This window comes from Eptatretus burgeri, chromosome 6, assembly GCF_056783735.1.
Source record: "Eptatretus burgeri isolate ZD-2024b chromosome 6, Ebu_testis_v1, whole genome shotgun sequence".
Classification (NCBI taxonomy): domain Eukaryota; kingdom Metazoa; phylum Chordata; class Myxini; order Myxiniformes; family Myxinidae; genus Eptatretus; species Eptatretus burgeri.
The window spans coordinates 112,536,404-112,560,258 of NC_140966.1; the positions used below are offsets into that span (position 1 = coordinate 112,536,404).

At 46.5% G+C, this 23,855-nt stretch overlaps 1 long non-coding RNA gene across 4 annotated transcripts in view; it reads left to right on the top strand.

Annotated features, from left to right (window-relative positions):
* LOC147025650 (uncharacterized) overlaps positions 1–23,855 on the top strand; it is a 178,549-nt gene that overhangs the window by 5,745 nt on the left and 148,949 nt on the right. The gene's annotated exons all lie outside the window — the stretch shown is intronic.

Sequence of the window (23,855 nt, forward strand, 5' to 3'; positions counted from 1 at the left end):
GCAGAGACACGGGAGATGGGAACGATAGAGGGAAGACTAGACGATGAAGACGGGGTAAGTGACGCACACACACACACACACACACGGAGGTAGTGGAGGATAATGGGGGTGAGCTCGCGGACTGGGTAGAGACCCGGTGCGAGCAGCTGGATGGCCTCCTCCAGGAACGAGGGGAGGGAGTATGCCCCCTTGAGGCGAGTCACAACCAGGTGGGTTCGGTCGTGCTTTGCGAGGTCGAGGGGAGGAGTGATGTGGACAGGTGCACGGAGAGCTTGGGGGGTATAGAGGCCCCGGGGACCCTTGTGGGGACACAAATCCCCAGTGTGGTTGTCCCGGTGTGTGTGGTGCGTGGTGTGAGTGCGTCCCCGTGTGTGGAAGCGACCCCGTGTGTGAGTGGTGTGGTGGTGAGTGTGCCGGAGTGCGTGCTCCCCAGCACGCCGTGTGTGGATGAGGAACCGCGTGTGAGGATCGCCGTGTGTGTGAGTGAAACGGCCAGTATGAGTGAGGCACCGCGGGCGAGTTCCCCCGCGTGTGTGAGTGGTATGGTTTGTGTGAGGGAAATGGCACGAGTGAGTGGAAGGCCGCGAGTGAGTGGAGCCACGTATGCGAGGGAGGTGGCATGCGTGAGTGAGCGGCCGAGTGTGAGGGAGACAGCGTGTGCAAGGTCGCTGTGTGTAAGGGAGATGTCGGTCGGCATGCGTGAGCATGCAGCCGCGTCTCCCGGGGTGAATATAATGGAGTGGAGTGTGAGCGTCGTAACACACAGGTGTGCGTGGATGGAATGGAGACGACGACAGCGACATGTGAGGGACAAAAGCCGAGTAGCGGCTGCAGCTGTTTCGGGGACCGTGCCGGGTTCACCCAGCAGCGAGCGCGAGGTCCGTGCTGTGCAACGCACGAGGCCCCCACGTGCTCGCTTGCGAGAGTGAAGTCCCGGTCCGGAAACGCACGTGGTGGATTTGTCGATCCCGCGGACAGACAAAGTTTAGGCAGGATTATGGATTTGGACCGGACGGGTTCTCCACGCGATCGTGTGTGTTAAGCTCCAACGGGCAAAGCACATGTGTTCGCGTGGGGAACCCCTCGAGATGTGGGGCTTGTTTTTTTATGCGCACGGTGACGTCATGGCTGCACGTGGGGTTGGAATCCGGCAGGAGGGGTATCCCTGCCGGATGGTACCGTCCAAGGAAGGACGAGGTACACGTGCAGCTGCATGATGTCACGGGCAGGTGCAAAGTGCGCGAGCTGTGAGTTGCCGCCCTGGTGCTGCGCATGTGGAAAAAAAAAAAAGAAAAAGCAAGCCTCACTTTCGGGTGCACAGGATTCCCGGGCAAGGGGTGGAAGACCCCCTTACCAGGGCACAGGATGGAAACTAGTTCGGGGGAAGGGTTAGCTTAGTTAGACCGACTTCATGGGGCAGGGGTAAGTCCTCATGGAGTCCGTGGAATGGATTAGTTAGAGGGATTGTAGCCAGATTTAGGTTGGGAAATAAAATGATTTTTTGATTTAGAAGACAGTGACAGACAGTGGATGTGTAGTGGGGATGTAGCTTAGCTACGTAGTGTTAAAAGGAACGTGCTATAGTTTAAGGGACGACATGGGAGCACGAGTTAGGTTGGGGAGGTAGTTAGAAGGATGGCAGAGTTCAGCGGTGTGTGTATTGAAAAGTTGTGAGGTGGAGACATGTTGAGTGAGTGAGGCCAGCGGGTCTTTGTGTGTGGAGCGAATGGGGAATGCATGGTGCGATGAGTGATTGGGGGGAGGAGTGACTCCCGCCCAAGGGACCCCGGGGTTGGTGTAAAGTGAGTTGGCTGGGTTAGTCAAATTGAAAAATGGAAGTCGTTTTGCTGTTGGTGGGAGTGTAGGCTCGAAACCCGTTTGGAGGGGTGCAGGAGCCCTGTTGACGGGCTGGGAGCGTGGCTGCAAAAGGTGAGTATCGCTGAGTGGGTACCCCGGGCACCAGGCTAGTCGGCCGTAGTAGGACAAGGGCCCATGGGGGGCCGGGATAGCGTAGTGGGCACGGGTGCGCCTGCTTGGTGCGGGGGCCCGGGGCGCCATTAGCCGCGTGGGCAGTGTTGTGGGCACGGGTGACCCTCGGAAAGGGGCCCGGGAAGCCAGCCTGCCACGTGTGCGTTTCAGGGGAGGTGCCATGGGGGGCACTCCCTGGTGTTTAGGGAGCTGGTAGGCTCGGAGGCAGTGTAGTGCCCGGGGGTGCCATAGCGGGAGATTCGGCAGAGGGTCGTGCCTGCCAAAGGGAGCCACGCGTCCCAGCCATAGACTGTGTGAGGTCACGGAGAGAAAATTGGGGGGCGAGGCCCGAAATTGTGAGGACACCAACACAGGCGACGGGAATCTGGGTTGTTAGAACCAATAGTTTAAGCGCGAGGCGCTTGTTGAAAGCCCCGGGGTAGTTTAACAGTTAAATGGATTATGTAGATTAGGAAGTGTACCCCTCCGCACCATCCATCCCCTCGCTCTCGTTGTGGGCCGCTGGACCCACTTTGGTTATAGATCGCTGAAGTCTGGGGAGGCCATCCTGAGGCTTGAATTGGGCCTCGACACAGGACGCTAGCTCTCCCTTGTTCCCCTCCGGGAAGGGTACATAGGGGTTGGGAGTAGGCTAGATGACAGGATAGGTTAGCCGAACAAGGACAGTACAGGGGGTTAGGGGACGATTTATAGTGGGGAAGTAAAAAAAAAAAAAAAAGTTGGGGCTAAATTGGGTTTTACAAATTAAGGGAGTGGGTATGTACAGTGACAGGCAAAGGCGATAGGTGGGAGGGAGACAGGTCGGTAGGTCTGAGCCCGCCTTCCGAGTGGCCAGCACCACCGCACTCCCTCCACCAACCTCCACTGAACGGCAAAGGCTGGCCAGCTTCATCTGCTGGCTGCGTTGCTGCAAGGCAGAGGCCGGCCAACTTCATCGGCAGCTGTTGTGTGCTGCAAGGCCTGTACCGGCCGGATCGGCTGCAGCTGCTGTGCTGCAAGGTCTGTACCGGCCGGATCGTCTGCAGCTGTTTGCTGCAAGGCCTGTACCGGCCGGATCGTCTGCAGCTGTTTTCTGCAAGGCCTGTGCCGGCCAGTTCATCTGCCGGCTGTGTTTGCCTGCAGCGGCCTTGTTCTGCAGGCTGTGTTTGCCTGATCACCTTTGCCATGTCATGCCCACTGCCCCTGTTCACCAGCCCCGTTCAATTTTTGCTTTGCCCCCCCCCCCCTGTTCATTGCCATGTGCGCCAGGATCAGAAAGCAACAGTTTGCAAGCTGCGAGAACTGCCCTGTTGGCAGCTACAACACGGGCCTGCAGTGGCGGCCCGTGTACCGTGTTTGCGTCCATCCATTCATCCATCCATTCGTTGTGTTCATTGCGTGTGCCACTTGAGCTGGCACGGGGACTACGTTTGTGTAGCCCATGCACCGTTGTGGTTCACTGCGTTCAGTTCAAAAGGGAAGGCCTTGGACTGCGTGTGAGCAGCCGGCCACGTTCCCTGTCACCTGCATTGTTTGAGTCAGAGACTGCATGCGAGCAGCCTGGCTCCCGGCTAACTGCTTTCTTTTTGCAGAGTTCATTGATCCTGGGCCATGGTTTAGTGTAAAATTTGTAAGTTAAGGTTAAGATGTACTGTAAATATGAGTGCGCCCCCGGCATGTCTGTCCTAGCGCCGGCAATTTTATTTAAGTCGTCCGTGTGAGTGGGTTTGTTTAGGTAGTTACTCAGCCCTCAGGTTATTTATTTTGGGGACACGAATACCATGAATGTCGCACTCAGGGATCCGTAGGTAAAATGTACTTGGGGAAAACTACACATGATGGCACACGAAAATTTGATGACTCGGGACGAGTCTGTAAAAAGGGGAGGGGGTAGTGTTGTGGTTGACGAAATTCGCAAACCACCATTCAGGTCCCGTAGGTGAGATATCTCTGTAAGTATATGTGTAGTTTGGCCCAAACCCGTTGTTTAGAGGGAATAAATGTCATTCATTCGGGCTGCGACCCTTCAGGATAGCCGTTTTTCTTTTACTATCTTTATTTTGGACCAACCGCCATAACTACCACCACAACCACCACCAACCACGTCTCAACAGCCATCACACAACAACCACCAACCGCAACGCCGCTTCACAACAACAACAACGCCAACAGCCACGACCCTTGCCATCACATCTCGCTCTCGCAACCATCGCATCACCGCCATTCCCGCGCCGCTTGTGGGCACCGATCCTGGACTCGTACAGGGCGCGCACCCAGCAGCGGGTGCAAAAACACCAGCCTTTCCGAGAAATCGGATCAAGAACGATTCACGCCCACTTCTGTTCCGTCCTATCAGCGAGCGTGGGGCGATTTGGCCCCGCCTCCAGGTGCGTCGGAGTATAATCGCTATATGCAGATTCGCGGATCAAGAATCATTTACGCCCACTTTTCCTCTGTCCAATGGGGAGCGGGGCTCCGCCCCCGAGCGATTCCTGATCCAAAAATCTGCATATGATTTCTCCTGTCGGACTATAAAGCACCGAGCGCGGAGCGAATCGAGGCAGTTGTTGAGGGAGTTTCTGAATCGGGAGAGAAAAAGAGTTTCTGAATCGCAGTTGGACGGAGTTGAGAAGAGTGGAGAGTGGGAGAGTTGGAGAGTTGTGGCGGCGGTGAAGGCAGTCGAGAGGGCGCTCGTGTCAGAGTCGGGGAGCTGCGGAGAGGGGAGGCCGGTAACGCGACCGAGGTCGCGGTGGAGTCGCTCGTCGCGGGACCCAAGCCAGCGAGATATCCTCATTCCCCCGAGCATCAACAACCCCCTCCTGTTTCCCCCCGCGCTGAGATAGTGTGAGAAGGGGGCCCCGTTCCCACCCCATTCCAGGCAGTGCCAGCGAGGCCCGCGGAGTCGGGGAGCCGCCGCCATCTTGCGGCTCATCACCAGACGGGTAGGCTCGACGCGGTCTCGGCCCCAGGCCCGTCTGCCCCCTTGTAGTTGAGGGTGGTCCCTTTTTCTTTTTCTTTGAGGATATGTGTTGTCGGCGCCGTCTGTGAAGTAAAACTGTATAAGTGTTGCCGTGTGCTCGGTAGTCGGTAGTAAATCTGCATTGTTGCATTTGCTTTTTGTGCAGAATTGTTGTGTTTCTTCTACTTTTACATTTGCTTTTGGTGTATAATTGTATATGTGTGCTTTCCGTTTTCCGCGGAATAAATGTGCTTTATGTTGAACTGTTTTTCCCGTTTCGCTTCGTCTTTTCTATTATTGAATCTCCATCTTACTTCACGTAAAGGGTTGTTCGTGGGCTAAATACGCCCGATAATTAATCGAACCGTCGAGGTTGACGATAACACCGCTCGGTTATCCCGATAGTACGGAACGGGTCGCTTAAAGTGGCCCGTGTCCGAAGTCGACCTGCGGCGAGGTGCGATCGCCCGGTCTACCCTCCATGTGGGTACTTAGGTAGGTCGAATTTGGCGAGCAACCCTATCCCACGCGGGGGGCCGATTGTCACGATCGTGGTGAGGCCGAAAGGCCCACCCGTGACTAGTTCCCGGCGTTAGTCCGAGAGGGTCACGACGGGATTGTCCCTCCGGTGGGCGACGTGCCGCGATTCGAGTTACGTGGCCGCTCGCACGCCGGCGGGCGCGAATCCGCAACAATATATATATATATATATATATATATATATATATATATATATATATATATATATATATATATATATATATATATATATATACATATTATTTTTTTTTTTGCACATACAGCCACACACGTACGGGCACGTGAAAGCGAAGGAACGGCTTGTATGTATAATGCCACATCCAATCAGTATGAAATTTTTTGAGGGTCACCGAGGCATAAAATGGTCCACAAAAAACAAAAATCATGACGTCGTCGGTCACGTGATTCAGCAGCCATATTGTTTGAAATGAAAAACCTTCAAATATCTTCATCTCTGAAGTGGCTGAACAGATCGAGGTGAAACTTTACATGTATGACAGCCTGTCGATGAGGAACAAAAGTTTCACACAAATGATGACATTGGTCACATGGTTTTGCCGCCATATTGGATTTACCCTCAAAACTATAAAAATACACCACTCAAAATAAGTCCTGGTTTGCAATCTGTGATTGCTCTTTTTCTTGTCATATATTTTTAGTCGTGTCTCTCTCCCTCCCTCTCCCTCCCCCTCCCTCTCCCCCTCCCTCTCCCTCTCCCTCTCCCTCTCCCTCTCTTGCTCTCTCGCCCTCTCTCTCTCTCTCTCTCTCTCTCTCTCTCTCTCTCTCTCTCTCTCTCTCTCTCTCTCTCTCTCTCTCTCTCTCTCTCTCTCTCCCTCCCTCTCCCTCCCTCTCTCTCTCACTCACTCCCACTCTCTCCGACCTCTCTCTCTCTCTCGCTCTCTCTCTCACCCCTCTCCCTCTCCCTCCCTCTCTCACTCTCTCCCACCTCTCTCTCTCACACTCTCTCCCACCTCTCTCTCACTCTCTCTCACTCTCTCACACCTCTCTCTCACTCTCTCTCACTCTCTCCCACCCCTCTCTCTCTCTCTCTCTCACTCTCTCTCCCACCTCTCTCTCTCACTCTCAGCTCTTTCTCTCTCTCTCTCTCTCTCTCTCTCTCTCTCTCTCTCTCTCTCTCTCTCTCTCTCTCTCTCTCTCTCTCTCTCTCACACTCTCACACTCTCCCACCTCTCTCTGTCCCACCTCTCTCTGTCCCACCTCTCTCTGTCCCACCTCTCTCTCCCACCTCTCTCTCCCACCTCTCTCTCCCACCTCTCTCTCCCACCTCTCTCTCCCACCTCTCTCTCCCACCTCTCTCTCTCTCTCTCTCTCTCTCTCTCTCTCTCTCTCTCTCTCTCTCTCTCTCTCTCTCTCTCTCTCTCTCTCTCTCTCTCTCTCTCTCTCTCTCTCTCTCTCTCTCTCTCTCTCACACACAGATTCATCTCATCTCTTCTTTAGTTGTCCTACCCTTCTTCCCACCAATGGTACACTGAATCCTGTAGCGAGGGAGTTACTCTGAACCGACTTCCAGGAAGGCAAATCCGACTGAAGGCAATCTCAGATAATTTCACAAAGCTCGTAACAAGTGTGTGTGTCCACTCTCAGGGAAGCCAGGAAACATCATCTGTCCATCCTCAATAATTAACTTTAAACAGGTCTCCCTCCTCCAAAACCTGCAGGCACCTTGTTAAGTCTGTCACGAGAATATGCTCTCCTTCCATCCTTTCCTTTTCCTCTTTAAAAGGCACCACAGCCGACTTGACTCATGAGAAGGCAAAATGCCTCAAGTTTGTGTTTGCTTACAAATCGAGTGCCTCCAACCCCTTACTCTCGGTACCCATCCTTCCCTGTCATCACTAACTGCTCTTAGACTCATTCACATTCACATTCAGTCATTCACACCTGAGTAAATCAAACAAACAAACAGACAACGAAAAAGAACACTCACAAACCAGTCATACACAAAACCCAGTCATATACACACAAATCAGTCATATACACAACCCAGTCATATACACACAAACCAGTCATATATATATACACAACCAGTCATTCACACAAACCAGTCATACCAGAGTAGAGTTCAGACATCAGATCGATCAGTTTTGGTGGCACCCCATGAAGACCAAGAATCCTCGAGAGGGCATCCCGATTCATTGAATCAAACGCATTATCGAGATCAATATAGGCTGCAAGCAGCCCCTGCCGAACCTCTCGTCTGCGTTCGGTGAGGACCTCTCTCTATCGAGTGCAGCCTGTGGCTGCGGGTTACATCATTGGTTGGGACGCGGCTATGCCGCTGATGCAGTGTCCCCCTTTCCAGTACACTGGTACTCATTTTGCCGACCTCAGAGGGATGACACGCTGAGTCAACCTTCTGGTGTATATAAATTCAGCGGCCAACGGGGCTTGAACTCAGGACCCCAGGATCCCAAGCCACCACCCCAACCACTAAGCTAACACCAGGCTTAAAAAGTTTCTGGTGGTGGTCGTATGGCAGCTTAGCTGCCGGGGTAGCTATCATTTCTTGAAGCGCGACTGTGTCGCTGATGCAGTGCCCCTCTACCAGTACACACACTGGAACTGGTACTCATTTCGCCGACCTCATAAGGATGACAGGCTGAGTCAACCCCCTGGTGTATTTATTCAGCGGCCGACGGGGCTTGAACTCAGGACCCTAGGATCCCAAGCCGCCAACGTAACCACTGAGCCAACACCAGGCTGGTGAGGACCTGAAGAGCAAGGATACAGTCAATTGTTGACCCCTTTGGTGAAAAGCCTGACTGCTCTGGATGCTGGTGCTCCAGCAGATGGTGTTGAACCCGATCAAGAATAATTCGAGAAAAGACCTTGCCTGGCACTGAGAGCAGCGTTACCCCTCGGTAGTTGTTGCAGTCCTGGCGATCACCCTTCCCTTTCCAGAGAGGGACAACAAGGCCCCTCTTCCAGTCAGTTGGGATGATGCCTGTGTTCCAGGTAGAGCACAGAACTGAATGCAATGACACGAGTGCAGCATTTCCACCAGCCTTGAGAAGTTCAGCATGGATGTCACGGATCCCTGGATCCCTTTACACCATTTCAACCGGTTCACCGCAGCCTGTGTTTCCACAAACGAAGGTGGATCACAGTTGATTGGAGGGTCAGAAACAGAGATAGTAACATCCCCGACATCCAACTCGACTGGTACAACCGTTCAAAGTAACCGACCCAGCGGATCTTCACTTCGGACTCCTATGTCAAGAGCCTATCACCCTATGCTCTAACTGCAGTACACCAATGGACGGGCTTGGATGAACGCAATGTGCAAATTCTCCTGTAAGCAGGATGTGAATCACCTCTCCACAGGTGATGCTCTACCCCCTCACAGATTCCTCGCACATAGGTCTCCTTATCCACCCTCAGTGCACGTACAGTTTTATGCCTCAGCTCCCTGAACAGCTCAGCTCTGCCATTCAGCCTGGCCTTGCCACTCTGGGCAATGGTATCCAGTGTCCCTTGAGAGACAAAATTCTTCTTTGCCCTGCGGTGAGTTCCAAGACATCTACCGGCAACATCAAGGATGGTGGTGTTAAAGGCACTCCACAACTCTTCAGGATTTCCCAAAGCACCCAGACCCCCCAAATCTCCACTCAGCCTGTTCGCAAACTCCTCAACTACCCTTTCACCCTTGAGCTTGCCAACATCCAGCATTGGCTGGGATGGTACCATTCTCCTGGATTTAAGCTGCAACTTCAGAGTTGTTACAACAAGCCTGTGGTCAGTATTGAGGAACTGAGCACTTCGGTAGACCCTGTAGTTCTGGATCATCCTCCAAAGACCATCACCGAGCACATGATCAATCTCCTTTGCCACACCACCTGCGTTGTAATACCATGTCCAGCGATGAGCCTGTGGGTGCTTAAACCATAAACCGGCCACCCCAAGTCCACGACTTCTTGCAAAGTCAAGGAACTTCGTGCTATTCTGGTTCACATTTCCAGACCCATGGGGACCACCACATGTCTCATAGCCATCCCTTTCCATTCCAGTCAATACAATTAAATTCCCCAACACTAGAAGAGTATCTCACCTGAGGCACTGATCAATCACAGACTCAAGCGTGGCACAGAATGCATCCTTCACGGTGAGATCACTCGCCTCAGTCGGAGCATATACATCGACCAAGGAAGCAACACCCAAGGAGTGACGAATCCTTCGTCTCATAATACGTTCGTTGACCGATGTTACCTCAATTATCATTGGAGTCAGCTTCTTGGACACAGCGACAGCAACTCCTTTGGCATGGTAACCATTAGAGCGACCAGACCAACGGTAGGTGTAACCACCCGCCATGATCTCGAGACTATCTGGTCTCTGAACCTCAGAGAGTGCTGCAATACCGATGTTCAAACGCTTCAGCTCAGATGACAACAGTGACAGGTGAGGGATAGGACATTCCAGGCACCCACCCGAAGGGACCGCCTCAGGTTAACCCAAGGAAATTGCCGTCTGGTGGATGACACCTGAGCACCACCCGATGCACACGACCGCAATCTAACCCAGGAAGGTTACCCCGTGTTTTTCCTCCTATCATCAAAGAGTGTGGGTCCCGAAGGCTTTGCCCCAATCCCATCATCTGCTGAGCTGCCCTGCGAAGAGCAGCTGAACAGGAGGTACTCCCACGAAGTGGGTTTTGAGTGTGGGAGCACTAATATTATAAATTTCAATTATTAACGAATAGCAAATACAACCTCTCGCCTCCCTGATGGGCATATTAAGGGGGGGGGGGAAGAAAGAGTGAGAGAAGGAAGAGAGGGGGGAAGGGATGGGAGGGAAAAATGACAAAGGGGAGGGGGTCAGAGGAGAGAGGGGAGAGGGCGGTGAGAGAGAGGAGAGAGGGAGGGGATGGAGAGAGGATGAAGGGGAAGGTAGAGAGAGAGAGAGAGAGAGAGAGAGAGAGAGAGAGAGAGAGAGAGAGAGAGAGAGAGAGAGAGAGAGAGAGAGAGAGAGAGATAGAGAGAGAGAGAAGGAGTGGGGGAGCTCGCAGGGGTGAGGAAGGGGGAGCTTGGAAGAGGGAGGAAGAGTGCCTCACCAAACATTGCTTAGCACTCTGGGAGGGGTGTTGGAGGGAGGAGGATGGGGGAGAGAGTAGGGGGGAGGGGGTTTGGGAGGAGGTAAGCATGAGCAGAAGGGTTCTCAATTTGCATTTGGTTGTGGGAGTTGTGGAGCAGAGGGGAGGGGAGGTGTAGTTCAGGATTGAATGAAATGGGGTTCGTTAAAACAGCACATAAATACAGCACGCGGAGACCACCAAAAGATGTTCTGATAGAGTAGAGATGGGGTAAGCATGGTGAGGAGTTGGAGGGAAGGCAGCGTGATGGGTGTAGAATGCTGTGGAAGGGAAGCAGGGGGGATGGGGGAGGTGGAAGAGAGAGGGGGAGAGAGAGAGAGAGAGAGAGAGAGAGAGAGAGAGAGAGAGAGAGAGAGAGAGAGAGAGAGAGAGAGAGAGAGAGAGAGAGAGAGAGAGAGAGAGAGAGAGAGAGAGAGAGAGAGAGAGAGAGAGAGAGAGAGAGAGAGAGAGAGAGAGAGAGAGAGATATGGAGGGGGTGAGGGGAGGGGTCAGAGAGAGGGAGAGGGAGAGGAGGGTGGTATAGCAATGAGAGTCACAGGGGTGAGAGAGGGAGAGGGGAGGGCAGGGGGAGTGGGGAGGGGGGGGGCGTGCAGAGGGGGAAAGGGGGAGAGGAGAGAGGGGGGGATTCTGGCAGATGTGATGCCGAGTTCAATGTCCATCCAAGACACAGCACACACATTGACGAATCACCCTGCCTATAAGACACCAGGAAGATAATTTATTGCTGGGTCGGGATTCAAACTCAGGCTAGCCAGCTAAGAGCGAGCGTGCATACCTCTCGACTATCCTGCCGTGATGTTGCAACTCATTGCTTTCTGACAACTGAAAACATTTTTTTACTCATTGTAATCATCCAATTTATTTTGCTTCCCTACCTCTGGTATGAAACCGCGGTGTCGCCATCGAATCTTGAAGAGCACGCGTTAAGTGGAGAGGCACTGTCCAGATTGGACAAAACAAGGCACTCCAACGACAAGGTTTAAGAACCTCATAAAAAAAACGAAACCTTTAATTTCGGATATGTATTTATCTCTGCTGAAGTGATAGGTCGTATAATGAAAGAAGATCATACAAAAAGAGGAAACGTCATGTAAAATAATTATTGCACATTTTCAGCGAGCCAGGCACCGTCCGATGCACCACATGACAGCGTGGGGTCCATGCAGGCGAGTTGCTACTGAACTTTCAAGTTCAAGGCTGAACTTTCAAGTTCAAGGCGATCGATATACAGCATTCAGTGACTGCAAATATTGTAGAGCAAATATTGCAAAGTGGCTTAAGCACTCAAGGAAGCACTCCAACAAAATGGTTGATAAGGAATGGCTGGTTTGGCAAGTGATTAGCGATCGCCGATCCGTAATATTAAATACCTCCCGGAGATGCCCAAAATGTCGAACTATGTCCGAATTGGACAAATAAACACTGTTTTTTGTTTTCGCAATCGGAAATGCTGCTAAGTTCAATTCTGGAGTTTATATTTTGTCATTCAGATGGGCTTGAGGGATTATAGCATGTGCGATGATTATGGCAAGTAGAGGAAATGGCATGTGTGGAAATGGAATAAGGCCACGGATGCTGGCATCTCCGGGCATTTATAAGTATTGCAATGTATCCAACGATTCGTAGATATGATGATCAGGCATTCGATGATTCGAGTGAGGAAAGTGAAGAAAAAAAAAACGTTATAGTTATGAAATTGTTGTGGCCTGTTCCAAGTTTAGGTATTGTTGAGCAGGCCCAACAAAAAGTGGTGAATTTAGACCCCATCGAGGCAGCGCGATGTGGCCGAGGATGTGCCTGAGGAAGGATATAATTAAATAAGGTGGTTAATCATCTTCAAAAGGGGTAGTTAATTAATCCAAACACCCAATTTTCACTCTTGCACTCCCTTGGAGTTTTCCTTAGTGTGCATGCAAAGTTTCAGGCTGCTAGGTTTTATAGTTTTGGAGTAATTGAGGAGACACACACACACACACTCACACACACACACTCACACACACACACACACACACACACACACACACACACACACACACACACACACACACACACACACACACACACACCCTTTTTTGCTTTATTAACCTGGTGTTGGCTTATTGGTGAAGGTCGCTCCCTTAAGATGTTAGGGTTTTCAGTTCGAGCCTGTGTCCCTCAGTCTGTCATCTCTCTGTGGTCAGCAAAATGAGTACCGGCTTACTGGTAACAGGAGCAGTGCATCAGTGGCACAGTCATGCCTCAGAAAATGATGCAACCAGCAACCGCAGGTTGAATACGAAACAACTGCATACGAAGCTGCATAAAGCAACCAAGAAGGCCGACGCAAGGTAAGCGCTTTGCTGCTTCAAACCCTTCCCAGAGTTCCTCCACAGCTCTAAAGACGTTCACACATAGTACACACATGAGAATCCCAATGTCACACACCCCCCTCAGGTGCTGGACCGGTTTCATTGCTTGTTAGCGAATCATCAGTGACAACGCAGACAGCAATGCATACCAATGAGGCTCCCAAGCTTGTACCATGTGCAAACGTCAAAAGCAGTCAATATATGGTCCACTCCACCATGGTAGTCTTACCGATGTGGTTTATCTGTGCTCTATCCTGTAAACGCTGGGCGTTAAGTGAGGAAGCAGCACGTACCATCTTGAACGTCTTTGCTATGATTTGGCCACGGTCGGAATCCAAAGCTGACCTCGAGACTCAGAGCAGATGCTCTGACTACAATTCCACTGTATCCAATTGGAACTTGAGATGGAGTGGTGTCGTGTACACAGTGCTCATCACATCACAAAGTAAAGGATGTACACAGTACTCATCACATCGTAAGGTAAATCGTGTACATTATGCTCCTCTTCTGCAAGTCATGCTTTCATCAAACAAAACCTCATGATTTGGTGTGTCGGTACATGGGTGAGCTGAAAACCTCTCAAATGATTGACGTGCCCTCACAAATGGCCTACCTTGACCCCTTTAAGTCAACAGGATAAACACAAATAAACGTCCTCGGGTATCACACCTTGAATGCCACTCATCAAAACAAGGGCATGTCAGTGACAAAGTGACACAGCTGGAATATCAGGATTCTTTGTGTATGTACTCAGCACTAAATCTATTGTTTTCTCATGGCTGTTTGTGAACGGTGAAGAGCCATCCAGTCCACTTTCTCGATGTGTCGAGGGTACTCTAAAGCATGACCAGGTCCAGGTGATGGCGTTCTGGCCAGAACCAGAGTAGATTGAATGTGGAGTCCTCGAGCCATGGTCCAGACGTTTCAGGAGGATGTCCTCAGGGCAGAGCAAAGAACGTCACATATTTCAAAGATTTGTCATTTTCAAAGCCAAGTGATGCAATGTTTAAAAAAAAACTGAAAAAATGGTTGTCCCAAGAAAAGACAAAGACAGTGTGTGTGTGTGTGTGTGTGTGTGTGTGTGTGTGTGTGTGTGTGTGTGTGTGTGTGTGTGTGTGTGTGTGTGTGTGTGTGTGTGTGTGTGTGTGTGTGTGTGTGTGTGTGTGTGTGTGTGTGTGTTTTAAGAACAGCCATTATTCAAAGAAAGATGTTGGGTTTGTTTTACATGATCATTTCTTGTGACCATCCCTCCTTTGTTTACATCCATTTTGGAGGAACATCCCTTTTACATTGTTACCCTCGCCGAAGGAGAGGTTATTGCATTTGGGTCTGTTTGTTTGTTTGTCTGATTGTCCGCACAGAACTTTCGTGTTTTTCTCCGCAACCGCTTGTCGGATTGAGACAATTTTCACCATTGGTGCGACTCATGTAGAATGTTTAAATGATAATTATGACGTCATCGGTCATGTGGTGTGGCAGTCATGTTGGAAAAATGGGAAAACTTTGGACCTTCATCTCTGAAACCGTACCAAGGGAAAAATTGAAGCTTGGCACACAGCAAAGTCTCGTCATGCGGAATGAGTGTGATATTTTTATGACATCATAGGTGCCCTCGTTATGATGTCATAATTGCATATGTAGAATGCTGCATCCGATCAGTATGAAAATTGAGGGTCATCTCGGGATAAAATGGTCCACAAAATTTTTTTGATGACATCATTGGTCACGTGATTCAACAGCCATATTGTTTTTTTTTTTAAAATAAGAAAACTTCAAAAATCCTCTTCTCTGAAATAGCTGAACAAATCGAGGCGAAACTTTACACGTATGACCGCCTATCCATGAGGAACAAAAGCGTCACACATATGACATCATAGGTCACATGATTTGGCAGCCATATTGGATTTACCCTAAAAAACCTATATAAATACACCACTCAAAAGAAGTCCTGGTGAGGCTTTGTAATCTCTGATTGCTCTTTTTCTTGTTAACTATGTTCTATACTGATTTACAAATGTTGGAGTGCAAACTTTATAGACGTGCTCACATTGTATTGGTCCTGTACATACCTTATAGACGATCTCACTTTCTAAATAGTACGTACTTTATGGAAATATGCACGTGTTCTTGCTGCCGATTGGCCCTGGGCCTGCCCTGCACAAACAGGGCAGGAGCACAGAGACAGCCGATTAACCTCCTGGGAGTAAACCAAAGATTCCTCATATCCAAGATGTTGTGGTGGGTAGGAAGACGAGGAGGTACGGGGAAGAGGAAAAGGAGGGGGTGGTGGGAATGTGCCGGTTCATGGGGACTGATCGGCGCTACGATAGTGACCATGCTTCCCTGATGAATCCAGGCAGCAGGGAAGAGTAGAGAAGATTTTCCCCCCTCCCCCACAACTTGGGTTGGGGGGTTTCACCATCACGGAGAGGCATCCACAATAGTTCATGCACGTGTGTTATTAGTACGTATTTTTTTTACTCTCATTGAGTGAAGTACATGTTTTCATAGTACGTAGTTTATAGCCACACAACCCTGATAATATTCCACCATTAACCACACCCATATCGGTCTGATTGGCCTTTGGGCAAATGTGTCTCGCAGCCCCGACCCCATCAAGCTGATTGACAGTCATGGTCCCACCCACCTCACTGTTGCTTTCCCATTTCGAAGAATATTTGTAAATATTTAATTGCAGAATGAACTGCACAAACAAAATATAGCAAAGGATGCTGCACAAGTAAAACTCTATCGCATGGTACCAGAGTCATTGCCATTGAGAGAGGCAGCTCGGAAATATGCCACCTGAAGATGAACGAGAAGATTTTCCTGATTTTTAGCTTTAATTTTTTTTTATCTTTTGCCATTTTCTGGAGAACTTAAAAGTGATCCCTGCCGAGAAAGTCAGCTGAACAGACCGGATCGGCTCTCATATGTAGGGTAAGCCACTATTTAGAGAAGATACTCCAACTTTATTTTTGTATGTAGCAGGTGAGGGTGACATTTTGTTTTTTCCATGCCATCCCTACATAGAGAGTGCCAGCTCTTTGATAAATCATTATTTGTTTTGTAGATTTGGAGATGTTGTTATTTTTTCCTTTTCTTTTCTGTCCCCCACCCCTCTGACAAGGTGGGAGACGGGGGACATTAAAATGAGCTCCATCTGACCGACCGACTGTCCATGTACTTTTGTGTTCGCGATATTTCAAAAACCGTTCAACATTTAGTTTTCATATTACACAGAACGATTCCTCATACCAGCCATAAGGCAGGGGACCTGGAGTATCAGATCCTTATTCCTTTAGAAGAGCGAGGCTTATGGAAGAGCAAAATAAAACTCACTGTCGGACAAACCTCAAGGGAATGAAAAAATAGGAAGATGAGAGGGAGGAGGGGAGGAGGGAAGGAAATATTGAAATTAGCAAATCATGTGGTTTGGTTAGGAAGGTTAATGGGGGTTATAAAGATCATGGATCAGAGTTGGCGATGACAAGAGGTGGTGGAGCACTGCTTGCTTAAAATCATGGAGGGAAGAGTGAGACAGAACTGACTCTGGAAGGTGGTTCCATAGACCGGAAAAGTGAGGAATGAGAGGGTTGAGGTGTGCTGACAGCCTGAATGTTGGATATTTAACCTGGCAGAATGCACTAGAAGAAGACTTGCATCCCGGGGAAGGTCAGAGGACAGACAGACGTGATGTTGGGGCAACAGCCCTAAGTGGAGAATAGTACTCAAGGCAGAGCAAAGCCAAGTGATGCAATGTTTAAATATAGCATTGAGCTGCAGACAAAGTCCTTACAGACTGTGAGTAGCTCTGATTTTCCAAGGAATTACTTGGAATTGATGGAGGGTGCCCAATATGCAGCTGGCGTTGGAGCCCAGATTTGCTATGTGGACGGCTCAGGAAAGATCAATGCTGATGTTGAAGCCTAGAAGTTCAAGAGACTAAACCTCTTCCAGTGAATGACCAAAGAAATAGATAAGTGGGTTTGCTTGACAATCCTTCCGGAGTGAAAGGGTGAGAATATGAGATTCTCCAGGATTGAAGGACATTCCATTGATCAGATTACCATCTATTCAATTCCAGGACAGAGAGAGAGAGAGAGAGAGAGAGAGAGAGAGAGAGAGAGAGAGAGAGAGAGAGAGAGAGAGAGAGAGAGAGAGAGAGAGAGAGACAGACAGACAGACAGACAGAGAGAGAGAGAGAGAGAGAGAGAGAGAGAGAGAGAGAGAGAGAGAGAGAGAGAGAGAGAGAGAGAGAGAGAGAGACAGAGAGACAGACAAACAGGATTCTGGCAGATGTGATGCCCAGTTTAACGGCGCACACATTGATGAATCACGCTGTCTCTGAAACATAGGATGACAGTATATAGCTGGGTCGGGATTCGAACCAAGGCTACATAGCTTCGAGTGAGCGTGCGTACATCTTGGCTATGCTGCAGAGATGTGAAAGAAACATTTCATTATTTTTTACCTCCGCCACCGAAGGATGGAGGAGATTTTGTTTTCACCCCTCTCTGTCTGTTTGTCTGTGTGCAGGATATCTCAAAAAGGTGTGGACGGATTCGAATGAAGTTTGGTGGACATGTTGGGTTTGTGAGAAGGAAAATTGATTCGATTTTGGTGAAGATCCGAATCTGGATCCGGATACAAGAATTATTTAATTTTTGAAGTTATTTTTCATCATTAAGAGATTGGGCCAAAAATGACATCTAGCATGATATTTCAAAAATGTATTGGGCCCTAAATGTTGTCATGGATCAGGCATTGCATGGCGGAGGTATGTGCTCTTCTGAGTGCCTTTCTAGTTTTATTTGTATTTATCTAAGCCTAATTGAAGGGTCGTATAATGAAATAATATCGTTCAAAATTGTGGAAGTTGCACATTTTTAGTGAGCCAGACACCACCTGTTGCACTACAAACAACACGTGGCCAATGCACGTGAGTGGCCCCTGAACTCTGTTCAAGTCAATCAATATAGTTTTCAATGACAGTGCAGATATTGTAGAGTGCTCGCCAAGTGGCTTAAGCACTCCAACAAAACGGTTGATAAGAAACGGCTCACTTGGCATGCAATTAGCAATCGCCAAACCGTGCACCTCCCGGAGACGCCCGAAATGTCAAATATGTCCGAATTGTACAAATGAACTTTTTTAGGAATCGAAACTGCTGCTAAGTTCGATTCTGCAGCTTAAATTTAGTAATTCATCTTAGTTTAAGAGATTCTCGAGGTGATCGTACGTGTGAAAATGAAATAAAGCCATGAACGCTAGCACCTCCAGGCGTTTTTAAGCAAAGCAATGTACCCAGTGATTCGTAGCTATGATGAACAGGCATTCGTTAATATCAGGAAGGAAAGTGGAAAAAAACTTAAAAAAAAAAGAAGAAATCGTTGCCGCCTGTTTCAAGTTAGGCATGGTTGAGTCGGCCCAAAAAACATGGCGGCTTCAGACCCAGTTAGGTAATCCAGAATACACCTTAAGGCCCCAGAGAGTGAGGTGGCCGATGAGCATCTGACAAATGATATAATTAAATAAGGCCATTAATTATCTTCAAAAGGGGTGTTTTAATCAACTCAAAAACCAATTTTTTACTCACGTACTTCCTTGGAGTTCTCTTAGTAAGCATGCAAAGTTTCAGGCTGCTAGGTTTCATGGCTTTCGAGTTATGGAGGACACTCGCACACACACACACACACACACACACACACACACACACACACACACACACACACACACACACACACACACACACACACACACACACTGACATTTATTGGTATAGATGTTGGATTTCATGACTTTATAATTGGAAGCAACCGCACTGGCTTATAGTTGATAGGGTCAGTTTTTGCACCATTCTCATGGACAGGAGTGATGTTTGCTGACTTCCATGTAAAGGAGAGGCAGCTGAAGGAGAAGGACAGGCTGAATAGGGCAGATATCAGGGGAGCAAGAACGGCAAAGCAAGATTTGAGAACGTGGGAACTTATGGTTCCTGGCAGAACCACAAAGAAATAAACGAACTGCCAAATTTATTATCCTGGAAGCATCTCCACATCCTGATTTGTGCATGGATTGAAGAGAAGAGAAAGGGAGATACAGAATGTGTTGAGAAAATAAGTTTTAAATCAATTTAGGAATTAGATATTAAATTTAATCTATAGATTACTTTATGTAACAGAAACAAACTTGAAATTTGTAGATTAGTTTGAAAATCGGAAATAAGTTTGAAATGTCTAAATTAGTTTTGAAACCAGTAATAAGTTTCAAACGTCAAAATTATTAAGAAACTAGAAACAAGCTTGAAATATATAAATTAATTTGCAAGTCAGAAATAAGTTTGAAATGTATAAATTCATTTCTAAACGAGAACGGCACTCGGGAGAGGGCATACCTCCGTCATGCTGAACAGTTTACTTTTTGTATCTGACTGATCGGCCGGATCTGCATCCGGACCTTAACCAAAATCGAATCGGCTTGTTCTTGTCACCAACCCATTTCATCCATTAAGTTTTGTCCGAATGGTCCACAATTTTTGAAATATCAAGCAATGTATCATTTTTGGCTGTATCGCCAAATGGTGAAGAAAGAATTTAAAAATTGTAGTATCCAGATCCGGACCTGGAACTTCACTAATATCAAATCAATTTATCCTCATCACACACCCAGCTCTCCACCAAATTTCGTGCGAATCAGTCTACAACTTTTTGAGATGTCCTACTCACAGACAAAAAACAAACAGACAGGGGTGAAAACATAACCTCCGTCTACCTTCAGTGGCGGAGGTAATCCGAAATAAGTATGAAATATTCAAGTTCATTTGTAAATCAGAAATAAATGTAAAAGTTGATTTGTTTCACCGAAATAAGTATGAAATGTATAAGTTGATTTGTAAATCAGAAATAGGTTTGACATGTTTAAATTCCTTAGTAAATCAGAAATAGGTTTGACATGTTTAAATTCCTTAGTAAATCAGAAATAGGTTTGACATGTTTAAATTCATTTGTAAATCAGAAATAGGTTTGAAATGTTTAAATTCATTTGTAAATCATAAATAACTTTGAAATGTAGAAATTCATTTATCAGAAATGAGTTTGAAATGTAGAAATTAATTTGTAAATCAGAAACTAGAAGGGCACTCGGTAGAGTGCATACCTCCACCATGTAATGCCTGATCCACGAGAACATATCGGGCCCAATACATTTTTGAAATATCATGATATATATCGTTTTTGGCCCAATCTCTCAATGGTGAAGAATCACTTAAAAAATCAAATAATTATCATATCCAGATCCGGATTCGGATCTTCATCAATAATCAAATCAATTTGTTGTGGTCACACACCCAACCTGTCTACCAATTTTCGTCCGAATCTGTCCACAACTTTTTGAGATATCGTGCTACATATTAGTTTAGCCCTATCTCTCAATGGTGAAGAATCACCAAAAAAAATTTCGGATCTGGATTCGGATTCGGATCTTCACTAAAATCTAATCAGTTCATCCTTGTCACACACCCAACCTGCCCACCAAATTTCATTCAGATCGATCCACAACTTTTTGAGATCTCCTGCACACAAACAAACAAACAAACAAACAAACAGAAAAACAGACAAGAGAGGGGTGAAAACATAACCTCCTTCACCTTCGGTGGCGGACATAATTTGTTTGAAGTGCATATATTAATTTATAAATCAGAAATAAGTTTGAAATGTATGAATTAATTTGTAAATCAGAAATAAGTTTGAAATGGAGTAATTCATTTGTAATTCAGAATTAAGTTTGAAATGTAGAAATTCATTTGTAAATCAGAAATATGTTTGAAATGTAGAAATTAATTTGTAAATCAGAAATAAGTTTGAAATATATAAATTAATTTGTAATTCAGAAAGAAGTTTGAAATGTAGAAATTAATTTGTAAATCAGAAATAAGTTTGAAATGTAGAAATTAATTTGTAAATCAGAAAGAAGTTTGAAATATAGAAATTAATTTGTAAATAAGAAATATGTTTGAAATGTATAAATTAATGTCATTCAGAAATAAGTTTGAAATGGATAAATTAATTTGTAAATTAGAAATTGGTTTGAAATGTAAAAATTCATTTGCAAATTAGAAATTTTAACATGTATAAATTTGTTTATAAAGAACAAAAGTTTGAAATTCATCAATTCGTTTAGAAATCAGAAACAAGTTTGAAATGTATACATTACTGAGTGTTAGGTATTCCAGTTTGCAAATGTCTTGTTAGATCTCATTTGAAAAATGAATAATTTGTACATTTTGTCCTTTGTGCAATACACATTCATGTACAAGCTTGTCCACTGGCTTTAGACACTGTAGAGAAAATGAAGTTGAGTGTATGATTTGTAAGAAAATGGTTTTCATCATCGAATATATATATATATATATATATATATATATATATATATATATATATATATATATATATATATATATATATATATATATATATATATATATATACACACTTGTATAATGTTATCTCAAAAGCTCGCTTGTCTGACTATTTTAGAACATTTGTATCTCATTCGTATAATTTTCTGAATAGCCATCGTATGTGCTACTTCATCCTCGGTAAGATTAGGAGCAAGGAATACTCGATAGGTAGTATCATAATAAATAAAGTTTGAAATAAAAAACTTGCTCTTGATAGTTATAGTTGATAGTTATAGAAACAAATGATAGTTGTGAAATAAATTAATGAAGATCATGTAGAATATGTGCAAATCGATCCCTACATTTAATTTAATTCTCATTTAGTGCAACAATACAAAGCAGATTGTTATCCCAAAAAATTGATGTTGAATTATTTTCTTTTATTCTCCTCTCTGTACTGCATTCTCATTTACATATTGAGCATTTAATGGTCTAGCTCCATGGCTGGTTGGCCTGCCTGGACTGTCCATCCAACCAAAATATACGATAACCTGTGACTCACACCCCACAACATTAAGCATGGCTATGCACCCGATCACCTCAATGTTGCGAAACTGCCATGCAATCATTACTTGATTAATAGGGCACCAATCAGTGGACATAACCCCAAGGAATGACCACTCAGTATGTAACAAATCTGGCTTAACCCCAATGGCGCTCATAAAAAATCCAAGCCACCCATTCCAGCCTCATGTTTCCTGCCTTCCATCATCCCGAAAACAAACAGGCTCAGACCAGGTCTTGACCCATTAGTCTTTGCCTGCATGGCCAACAGCTCGGCTGTCACTTTTGCTTTTGATCTAGTCTGTTTGAAGTCCCAAGCCGTTGGGAAGGGTGTGTGAGGAAATGGGGGTTGTGGAACTTTGGTGGACGGACCTATCAGTTTTCAACACCACATCCACATCACCATCCACAAAGAAATCACGGAAACAGTCATTTTTCCACATCGACAAAAGTTTATGCAAAGCTTATCTATCGTTAAAACTACAGTGCACTCACACATGCTCACATTCCACCATAAAACTGAAATTAATGGAAGTCCCAAGGGTCATGCTGAATCATTGGACAGTCCAAGCACTCCAGAAGTTTTCGTTGAAGTCACAGGACTGTGTGGATATGATGCTATAATGGTTGGTGTTACTTGGCAAACATTTTACACTGGACTGTCCATCATCCAGATTTGAATCCTTCCCAAACTGTATATCCACAACATGAGTTGTGCTTAAGGGTCATCCAATTAGAGGGGGTGGTAGGGGATGGGGGGGGGGAGAGATAGACATAAAGAGATAGAGAGATAAAGGTGGAGAGAACGTTGTGAATTTACGACAGCGAGAAACGACAGAAAAGACAGAATGGTCTCACCAAAATAAACTAACGATTGTTGAAAGATCTGAAGACTTCTTTCAGGTTATCAAGTGCCTGTTTCAATGGCCATGAAGATCATCAGCTGGTAACAGCCCATCATCGAGGTTTCGACCCTTTAAGCTCAGATCTTCTCCGAACAGCAGCACACCGATCTCTGCTGTGTTAAGAGATCACCCAATATGAGGAGGAAAGGCGAAGAGATGAAGAGAGAGAGAGAGAGAGAGAGAGAGAGAGAGAGAGAGAGAGAGAGAGAGAGAGAGAGAGAGAGAGAGAGAGAGAGAGAGAGAGAGAGAGAGAGAGAGAGAGACAGAGAGAGACAGAGAGAGAGAGAGAAGAAAAAGAGAGTGGTATGAACTAAGGGTTGTAACTGAAAAGTCGGAAATTTAGGCATAATCCAATACGTCTGTTTGAGTTCCAAAATCGTGCCCATAGCCTCATTTTGAAGGCAACACATGCCAAGTGCCTCCCGACCGTCACCCGCTCCAATGTAACATGACCCGATTCTACCAATTCCTCACTTGCTCCAATACGTGAGCGAAGCACGGCCTTCTCATTTATTTCCTCCCGCAAAAGAGCTGTCCATCTGCTCCAAAGCCTTTGTTCTTAATTGTTCACGTGTGAATGGCTAAATGTTATAGCCAGAGGAAATCCGTTTGAAAGTGAAAGGCAAAGCCTGATGTTGTTATGTAAGGGTTTGACGATTTGTGTGCAAAGCTCAGCATCCCTTAGGATATCTTTCTCTGCCTGTTTAATCCAAAAGCCATTTGTTCTTTCTCTCCCTGGAAAGCTGGGAAACGTTTATAAATCATACTACAGTACGTTGTAGTACCCTGACAGCATTGGATTTACTCGATGATGCACATGTTAATAGAGCAGGTTTCTGTAATATTCCATTTCATGCATGGTTTGCCTTGTTTGTTTCACAGCAATGACCGCAATTGTCCTCCTATATCTCTTTTGCTAAAAGTTGTTCAAAGTAGTTGTGGTTGAAAGAAAACCTGTTTTTTTTCATCCTCCCATAGAAGAGCCAGAAATCTAAACATACTTCGTTGCCCAGCATCCAGGTTCAAACACCAAACTGTATATTTTTTGGTTGTCGACCAA